Genomic DNA, 10,180 nt, shown 5'->3' on the forward strand with positions numbered 1-10,180 from the left:
GTGTACTAAAACTCTGTAACAGGTCTTTGAATGTGTGTCTAGAATATATAGATAATAGTGACCACCGAGCAAGGCCCTTAGGGGCCGAAACGCGTTTGGTCTTCAGTTGTAAAGTATTTACCCATCATATGTATGTATAGAGGATAAGCTTTTATAGTCTGATCTTAGACAAAGTAATTTTTAATCAGGAAAGTTTTAACACGTGTACACCTTAATAAATATTTGTACTTATATATATATATGGTTTAGTTTAGCCCTTTTTGGTTCGTAGTCATATCCTGGGTTGAGTTCCCCCCCCCCTTTCCCCCCAGTTTTTGACAAACTTGACACAATAAGAACATAAGAGATGCCAGTGTTGGATCAGGCCAAAGGCCCATCCAGTCCAACACTCTGTATCACACAGTGGCCAGAAATACCAGGGGCCATCAGGAGGTCCAGCAGTGGGGCCAGGACATTAGAAGCCCTCCCACTGTTGACACAGACTTGACACACAAAACTGACACAAATGGTGACACAAACTTGACAAGAATGTGGAACTTGCTGCCATAGTGATGGCCACAGAAATAAGCAGCATTAAAGGGGGATTAGATAAGATTTGTGGAGGATAAGTCTATCAATGGCTACGAGCCATGGCTGAGACTCAAGGGAACCTCCACATTCAGAGAAAGTCAACCTCTGAATCCCAAAGCCAGGAGGCAACACTGTTGCTGGCCCTTCGGAGGAACTGGCTGGCCCCTGTGTGAGACTCGATGGACCACTGGTCTGATCCGGCAGGGCTCTTGTGAGGGAAGGAGAGAGAGAGATTGGGTTTATACCCCATGGCCCTTCACTACCCAAAGGAGTCTCAGAGCGGCTCACAAACTCCTTTCCCTTCCCCTCCCCACAACAGACACCCTGTGAGGTAAAAGAAGAAGAAGAGATTGGGTTTATACCCCATGGCCCTTCACTACCCAAAGGAGTCTCAGAGCGGCTTACAATCTCCTTTCCCTTCCCCTCCCCACAACAGACACCCTGTGAGGAAGGTGGGGCTGGGAGAGCTCTCTTGAAGACTGCTCTTTAGAGAAGGAGATTGGATTTATACCCCGCCCTTCACTACCCAAAGGAGTCTCAGAGTGGCTCACAAACTCCTTTCCCTCCCCTCCCCACAACAGACACCGTGTGAAGTCAGTGAGGCTGAGAGAGCTCTCTCTCGAGGACTGCTCACGAGAGAACAGCTCTGAGAGAACTTGTGACTGACCCAGGGTCGCACCAGCAGCTGCATGTGGAGGAGTGGGGAATCAAACACAGTTCCCCCAGATTAGAGACCGTGCTCTTAACCACTACACCAAACTGGTTCTTAAACCATACTTTGGATTGGGGTGTCCCCAATCTTCTTAAGCCTGGGAGCGCCTTTGGAGTTCCGACACGGGGCGGAGAGGACACTACTACAAAATGGCTGCTACGGGAGGCAGCAACCACCAAAAAACGGCTGCCACAAGATGTCAGGGAGTGAGGTTAATAGCAGCTTTTCATGTCTCCAGGCAGACGCTCTCCTTGGAAGGATGCCTTCTGAAACATACTGTTTTCAGTGAAATTGTGGTGGCAGCTGCTACCAAAGCGACATTGCTTTTTTAAAAATCTGTGCAGGGAATCAGATCACCAATGGCCAATCAAAAGCCAAACAGATCGCCAATGGCCAATCAAAGCCAAGCAAAAGGAAAAGTCCCACCCTTTTTCTAAAAATACACGGTGGGCACGCGCAAAGGTGTTAGCAGGCACCATTAGAGTTGCCAGCACGGATCGATGCACTGGCGGGGAGGGACTTTCTGGGACTGGGGGTGGAGCGCCACCTAATGATGCCACACGGAAGTGACATCATCACATCGGCGACACTCTGGCTTTGGAGCAAAACTCTATGGTAAGATCAGCCTCAAACCACAGAGTTTTGCCCCAAAACGAGTGGCGCTGTGCCGACTTGATATTACTTCCACGTGATGTCAATACGTAGCGTTTGAGGGCGGGATTTCCCCCGCCGGCCAGCTGGCCAGTGGAGGGGAGGAGCCCAAAAAATCGGGGGATCCCCGCCCCAAACTGGGGAATGGCAACCTTACCGAAGGTTTGGACACCTTACTGACAACGCTCCCTCCAAGCTGTGGAGTCTTGTGAGCAAAAAATTTCTACTTTGTGAGCTGCTGGCTTTAGAGTTGTGAGCGAGCGATTGGGCTGCTGCGGAAATCAGTTTGCTCCGGAGCCCTCCTTCCTGAGCAGAGACAAAAATGTCTGAGCCAGAGGCTAAAAAAACTGTGAGCTGGCTCACCCTAACTCAGCTTAGGGGGAATACTGCTTACTGAAGGTTGCCTTCCAGAATTGTAACAGCCGACTGAACGGCTTGGAAAAAGAAGAAGATTGGATTTATACCCCGCCCTTCACTACCCGAAGGAGTCTCAGAGCGGCTGACAAACTCCTTTCCCTTCCCCTCCCCACAACAGACACCCTGTGAGGCAGGTGGGGCTGAGAGAGCTCTGGCAGAAACTGCTCTTTTCCAAGAACAGCTCTTATCAGAACTATGGCTTGCCCAAGGTCATCCAGCAGGTGTAAGTGGAGGAGTGGGGAATCAAACCCGGTTCTCCCATATTAGAGTACGCGCACTTCACCACCACACCATGCTGGGGGGCGATGAACTGTATGAAGAAGAGGAGGAGGAGGAGGAGATTGGATTCATACCCCACCCTTCACTACCCAAAGGAGTCTCAGAACGGCTTACAAACTCCTTTCCGGCACCCTGTGAGGCGGGTGGGGCTGAGAGAGCTCTCTTGAGAACTGCTCTTGAGAGAAGAAGAGATTGGATTGATACCCCATGGCCCTCACTACCCAAGGGAGTCTCAGAGCGGCTTACAAACTCCTTTCCCTTCCCCTCCCCACAACAGACACCCTGTGAGGTGGGTGGGGCTGAGAGAGCTCTTGACAGAAACGGCTCTTTTTCAAGGACAGCTCTTATCAGAACTACGGCTTGCCCAAGGTCATCCAGCAGGTGCAAGTGGAGGAGTGGGGAATCAAACCCGGTGGCCATCAGCAGAGGTCATTCAGGTAGCGCCCTTTGTAAAGAACCGATCCAGCATTCCGGCAGGGGAAATAAAACCTCTTCCAGCTCAAGCCGGAGAATCTTCCTCACCACTAAAACCAAGATGACCTGCTTATCCTATGAGTAGCTTGGGAAGGATCTTGCTGAGAAGGAAAGATAATTATTACAGGCAAGGCAGAGAGGTCAACGCATAGCTGTGGGAGCAGGGGGGGGGTCAGGTGGCTCAGGGCTCGAACAGTGTCGCACAGTGGTTAGAGCATCGTACAAGCCAGAGTGGTGCAGTGAGGAGGAGGAAGAAGAGATTGGATTTCACTACCCAGGGGAGTCTCAGAGCGGCTGACAATCTCCTCTCCCTTCCCCTCCCCACAACAGACACCCTGTGAGGCAGGTGGGGCTGAGAGGGCTCTTTGGAGGACTGCTCATGAGAGAACAGCGCTGAGAGAACTTGTGACTGACCCAATGTCACACCAGCCGCCGCATGTGGAGCAGTGGGGAATCAAACCTGGTTTTCTCAGATTAGAGCACACTCCTAACCTCTACACCAAACTGACTCTCAGGTGCTGTGAAAGACCCCTGCCTGAGACCCTGGAGAGCCACTGTAAGTCTGAGCGGGCCACACGGAGTTTGATGGACCAAGCATCCGAATCAGTAGGAGGCAGCTTCATGTGTACTCACTCATGGTTCTCTCTTTGGGAAGGGCCGTGGCTCAGTGGCAGAGCCTCTGCTTGGCATGCAGAAGGTCCGAGGTTCAATCCCTGGCATCTCCAGTTGAAAGGGACCAGGCAGGAGGTGATGGGAAAGACCTCTGCCTCAGACCCTGGAGAGCTGTAAAGAGGGGCCGTGGCTCAGTGGCAGAGCCTCTGCTTGGCATGCAGAAGGTCCGAGGTTCAATCCCTGGCATCTCCAGTTGAAAGGGACCAGGCAGGAGGTGATGGGAAAGACCTCTGCCTCAGACCCTGGAGAGCTGTAAAGAGGGGCCGTGGCTCAGTGGCAGAGCCTCTGCTTGGCATGCAGAAGGTCCGAGGTTCAATCCCTGGCATCTCCAGTTGAAAGGGACCAGGCAGGAGGTGATGGGAAAGACCTCTGCCTCAGACCCTGGAGAGCTGTAAAGAGGGGCCGTGGCTCAGTGGCAGAGCCTCTGCTTGGCATGCAGAAGGTCCGAGGTTCAATCCCTGGCATCTCCAGTTGAAAGGGACCAGGCAGGAGGTGATGGGAAAGACCTCTGCCTCAGACCCTGGAGAGCTGTAAAGAGGGGCCGTGGCTCAGTGGCAGAGCCTCTGCTTGGCATGCAGAAGGTCCGAGGTTCAATCCCTGGCATCTCCAGTTGAAAGGGACCAGGCAGGAGGTGATGGGAAAGACCTCTGCCTCAGACCCTGGAGAGCTGTAAAGAGGGGCTGTGTGGCTCAGTGGTCGGTCCCAGGATCAGTCCCTGGCATCTCTAGTTCAAATGATAAGGTAATAGGTCTGCGACCCTGGAGAGCGGCTCCCAGTCTGAGTAGACAACACTGACCATGAGGAACCAATTCAGTCTGATTCAGTATCAGGCAGATTCATAGAGCTGGAGACGCCATTCTGCTAAATGGGGGTGCTTTGCAGCCTATGCAGCACTGGGGTCGCAGCCCCTCTGCTCTATGCACACAGATCGCAATCTCCCCACCCCCCACCCCGGCCAGGCATGCCAGAGCAGGGCAGCCCAGAGCCCAGTCGAACGATGAGTCGCGCCCTCAGCAAGGGCACCGGATTGCAACGGCTGAACCGACCTCTTGTCTGAGCAGGTGAGCGTTTAACCCCGATTAGCAGGGTTTACAGCCCCACCGGTTTCTATACTTGGACGGCCACCCGTGATTAAGCACCTGCTCCTGGCAGAGGGCAAAATGTGTGTGAACCAGGGGAGAGAATGTTTCCTAAATGCACTATCTAGAGAAGGGCACCCCACCCCACTCCCCAACTCATGCACACGAGAGAGGGGGACAGATAGACAGATAGATAGATTGAGAGAGATAGACAGAGACAAGGGGGGACCCGCGATACTCGCGGGGGGGTGGGTGGAGGGAGGCAGAGGAGGAAGCAGCAGGAGGAGGTAAACATCCCCCCGAAATTTTTTTTAACTTTTTTTATTTTTGTGCACACGTGGGGATAGAGAGACAGAGATAGATAGAAAGAGATAGATAGACAGAAAGAGATAGATAGAAATAGATAGATGGATAGATAGATAGATAGATAGATAGATAGATAGAAATAGATAGATAGATAGAAATAGATAGATAGATAGAAATAGATAGATAGATAGATAGATGGATAGGGTAGTGAAGGGCGGGGTATAAATCCAATCTCTTCTTCTTCTTCTCTCCCCCCAGGGGACCGGTTTGACTTATCCCAGCAAAACCCCCTCCCAATAGACACACCCCTGCAAAGGAGAGCAGTTTCCCAACTGCTGAAGCTGCAAGCAAATGCCCCAACAGAGAATGCCAGAAAAACACCCCTTTAAAGTCCCCCTCCCTTTGCATCTCCATCCAAGCCCACCCTGGGGGGGGGGGAGGAAACCCCATGCACAAGACTCCCCCTCCAAACCCACAGCAGGGCTGAGTGAGTTTAAAGCCCGCCCCACCCACCAGCCACTCCGGTCCAAAGTCCCCCCAGAAAGGAGGAGACACGCGCCTCTTTCTCAAACCCCAATGCAGCAGCCTTCCACCCCGCGCTCTGGAAACAAGGGACAAAGACCCCTCCCCTGGAACTTGGCATGCGACCCCCAGAAGGCAAGACCCTCCCCCCAAAAAATCTAAGAACAAAACATCCCCCCCCCAACACACACACACACACCACAAGCGCTGCTTCGCACTCACTCTTCTCTTTGGCCCGGGGCAAAAGGGAGGAGTGAGCAAAATTCTCCCCTGTTCCTCGATGTCCCCCCCCCTTGCAGAAAGTGCACCCCCTCCCCAAAATCCTTTTTTCCTGTGCACAATCTACAGCACTAGGTCCGCCTAAAGCCAGGGGGGAGGTATCAAGGGACACCCCCCCTCCCAAAATGCTTCCAGAGAGGGAGGGGGGCATGGCCCTCGCGTCCGCTGGGGGCTGGGGGAGGCGCGCATGCGCACAGACTCACCTGGGTCCCGGGAGAGGGGCTACAGCCAAGCGCACCCCATGCTGCTCCGGAGGAGAGGCTGGAGCGCGGGGACTGCGCGTGCGCGCCCTGCCCGCGGTCTCCCCTGCCCCGCCCCCTCCGCTCGGCTCGCTGGGGGAGTGAGTGGCGGAGCGGGCGCCCCCTGGCGGGGAGAGGCGAGACTACAAGCACATGCCCGTGCTTTTATTGCCTGTTTTATGTATTGGGATTTTTCCCCGTCCGGGTGCATCTTTTTGCATAATGGCACGCTGGCTTTGCTGTAGAGGATTTTATATCGGGGTGGGGGGTGGGGGGGAGCGAGTCTCCGCTCACTTCTTCAGATAGAGCCAGATGGGTTGCCACTAGAGATGTAAAATTTCCGGAAATTTTGAAGCTAGGGGGAAAAAAACCTTTTTTTCCGGGGGAAACGGAAATTTTTGGAAAAATTGGGAAAAACGCTACATTAGCACTTCTTTTTTTCTTTTCCAGATTGAAAGTCCTTCTGTTACTTTAGGAACATTTATTTGTTTGTTTATTTATCAGATTTATACCCCGCCCTCCTCGCAAAGCAGGGGACATATGAGGATGGACGTTTTTTCTTGGCATGAAATGATCACAACTAGCCTATTAAAAACATAGTGCATCCAAACAATTCTTACAAGCAGAATACCCGCCCACATGCAAAAACAAAACGGAAACCTTTTTCTTTTCTCGTGACAACAGCACCTCCTAAAGGAAGAAATGCATCTCGTTCTTGCATTGGAGAGTTCAGTTGGTAACCCAGGACTTGCTTGTCCTCATTGCACAGAAAGTAGATCAATCTGATACCATACCTATTTTTCAGAAATGATTTGGAAAATATTTGAAAACCTTGTCTTAAAATATTTTATTTATCATGTTAAAATAAAACGTTCCATAATCAATTTCTTTTCTGTTTTCAATTTTTTGGAAAAAAACAAAAAAGGCTTCAGGGAAAAAACTGGGAAAACCCGTTTCCCCCCCTAATTTTTCCGGGTTTTTTCCCGGGCCTTCACATCTCTAGTTGCCACCAGTTTTCCCTCTAAGCTATGGAGTCTTGTGAGCGAAAATTTTATTCTGGGTTTAAGAGACGATCTGTACCTGAAGGAGTGGGCCTGTGCACAGGAAATCTTATACCTTGAATAAAAACTTGGTTGGGTCCTAAAGGTACCCCTGGGCTCAGACCTTGTTCTGTTGTTTCAGACCAACACGGCCACTCACCTGAATCTATCTTCATTGAGAAACGGACACTCTCTCTGTTAAATAGTGGGCTCCATGGATGAGCAGACCCAGGGGCAGATTCAGGCTCACTAGTGCCCTAAACACTGACCAATCTCGGTGCCCCCCCTCCTTTCCACACTGACCCCCAGTCCATTTTAGTTGTCGACCTGTCTGACCAGATATGCCATGCAGGTTGCAGCCATACAAAAATTTATTCCTAGGATTACACAATAGACAGTACAAACTAAGGCAAGCTTGGGCTACATAAAGTTCTACAAAAACGCAATACAACATCTATTTTAATATTTCACAAGTTAAATGTGTCAATGTTACTGTGATGTATTGGAATGCATGTAAACATCTTATGTGAAACAGCTCATAGGAATGGTATGTTAAGCTTCGTCCTGGACTAGGATCCAAAGATATCCAATCTGGTACTAGTCCAGGAACTTACAAGCCAATCACTTTACAGCAAGCGCCTGAGAGGGAACGACCGTGATTGGTCCTTATGTCTTCAACCTTATTGGTTGTTATGTGTACAGTGGGCGTGGCTATATTAGCCGGGAAAGTTTAAAAGCAAGGCTCCTGCCATGTAAAAGCTGAACCGTTCTGTTCTGGCTATCTGACCTTGATCTGTGTTGGAGTTGTGTTCGAGTTGAAGAATAAAGTTGTGTTCTTGCTGAATCACTCTCCGACTGCTTTGTTAAGCGAGCGACTTAACAGTTACAATATTCATGACCCGAAAGGCATTACATTTCATTTTCGCAAAATCACTGATAACATCCTCGAAATTAATACCTTCAGCATGGGGCTGAACTAGAGTAAAAGGGGACAGGGAGGGTAATTGAAATGACTGTCATGACAACTGAATTTGGCTCCATCGTTTTACTTTTAAACACATGCATTTTACTTTTAAACATAGCCTATGACACTGCACCTTGCCAACAAAAAAATCGAAGATCACCCTAGGGTGCACCATGATCAATGTGCACTAGTTTTATCAATTTTATCAAAAAAATTTTGCTAATCTTCATTTGTGTGGGGTTTTTTTCCACCCTTTCCAGGGCTTTTTTGTAGAAAAAGCCCAGCAGGAACTCATTAGCATAATAGGTTACACCCAACAGCAGAAACTCATTAGCATATTAGGCCCCACCCTGACAGCACAGCTCATTAGCATATTAGACCGCAACCCCATGTTACCAGAAGTGTGGTCATCCAGCCACACCCACCTTTTGCTTCTTATTCTGTTTACCTTGTTTGTTGTCAAGACCCAGGGCTTTTTTTGTAGCAGGAGCTCCTTTGCATGTTAGGCCACACACCCCTAATGTAGCCAATTCTAATGAGTTTCTGCTGTTGGGTGTGGTCTATTATGCTAATGAGTTCTTGCTGGGCGTGGCCACCTAGGGAGCCAGCCGGAATTCCGTTCCTGTGCGTTCCTGCCCAAAAATAGCCCTGACCCTTTCCCCAACGTTGTGGTGCCCCCTTTGGCCCTGGTGCCCTAAGCACGTGCTTAGTCTGCTTAATGGTTAATCCGGCCATGAGCAGACCACAAGCCTAGAGATCAATTCTACTTTATTGATGATTTCAGCAAGCACAAGACAAGACCCCAGAGCCTCAGCTCTGTGAAGTGGCATGCAATTGTCACACCCAAACACACCCCACTCCCAGTGGTAGGCTATTGACATAACATTACTAGACTGGTTACTTCCAGAGTCCTGGCAGGCTACTGTTCTTGTGCTCCAAGCTCAGCCAGCCTCTGGGGTGATTCAATCAGGAATAATTCAGTCCCAGTACATAACACTCTCTCCCCCCACCACCAATGCTCCCTCTAAACTGTGGAGTCTTGTGAGCAAAGATTCCACTCGGTGAGCTCCTGGCATTAAAGTTGTGAGCAAGCGATTTGGCCACTGCATAACTTAGTTTGCTCTGGAGTAATGTTCCCTCTAAACTGTGGAGTCTTGTGAGCAAAAGTTCTACTTTGTGAACTACTGGCATTAAAGTTGTGAGCAAGCGATTTGGCCACTGCATAACTTAGTTTGCTCTGGAGCCATCCCTTCCTGAGCTAAGACAAAAATGTGTGAGCCGGAGGCTAAAAAACTGTGAGCTGGCTCACACTAACTCAGCTTAGAGGGAACACTGCCCACCACCACCTTTCCCGCCCCCCAAAGGGACCCAAAGTGTCTCACACCCTTCGCCTCTCCTCCATTTTATCGTTGCCACCAAAAAAACCCTTTACTCAGGTTTGCTGACAATGTACATTTAAACAGCTGCTTGGCGCTTGTTTTTCCCCCGAGGAGGTTCTGCCGACTTTTATCATTGGGAATTTGTGAGCCAGTTTGGGGAATTGGAGCCTGGGAGGAAGAGCTTGAGAGGAGGAGAGGGAAACCTTTCCAGGGAATCAACGTGGAACTAGGAGCGGGCATCACCTTCCAGGTCTCTGCATCTTCTGCAGCTGGCTTCGCCTTTCCCGGATGGTCATGCACAGGGGTCATTTCGCAGAAAGAGAGGTGCAGGAGCTCATTAGCATAACTCATTAGCATAAATTATTTGCATATGCCACACCCCCTGACATCACCGGAAGTGTGTCAGAAGGCAACACCCACCGCTCAGGCGCCACTGGACTGTTTTGGATTGCTAGCTACTGGGGGGGGAGAACATGCAGATCTGCCCTAGCAGAGGAGGGAGAGCTTGTGCCTGAATGAAACTTGGTCTTAAAGGTGCCACTGGAGTCTTTTGGATTGCTAGCTATGGGGGGGGGGACATGCAGATCTGTCCTCGCA

At 50.4% G+C, this 10,180-nt stretch overlaps 1 protein-coding gene across 1 annotated transcript in view; it reads right to left on the minus strand.

The window, feature by feature from the left end:
* Positions 1 to 6,217, minus strand: part of MEST — a 27,664-nt gene extending 21,447 nt beyond the window's left edge. Inside the window, exon 1 of the mRNA XM_015429679.1 lies at positions 6,165 to 6,217. The gene's annotated coding sequence lies outside the window, so the exon portion shown is untranslated. The remainder of the gene's footprint in view (positions 1 to 6,164) is intronic.
* Positions 6,218 to 10,180: the final 3,963 nt, after the last annotated feature.

Source organism: Gekko japonicus, unplaced genomic scaffold (assembly GCF_001447785.1).
Source record: "Gekko japonicus isolate JY-2015 unplaced genomic scaffold, Gekko_japonicus_V1.1 scaffold696, whole genome shotgun sequence".
NCBI classification, from domain to species: Eukaryota; Metazoa; Chordata; class Lepidosauria; order Squamata; family Gekkonidae; genus Gekko; species Gekko japonicus.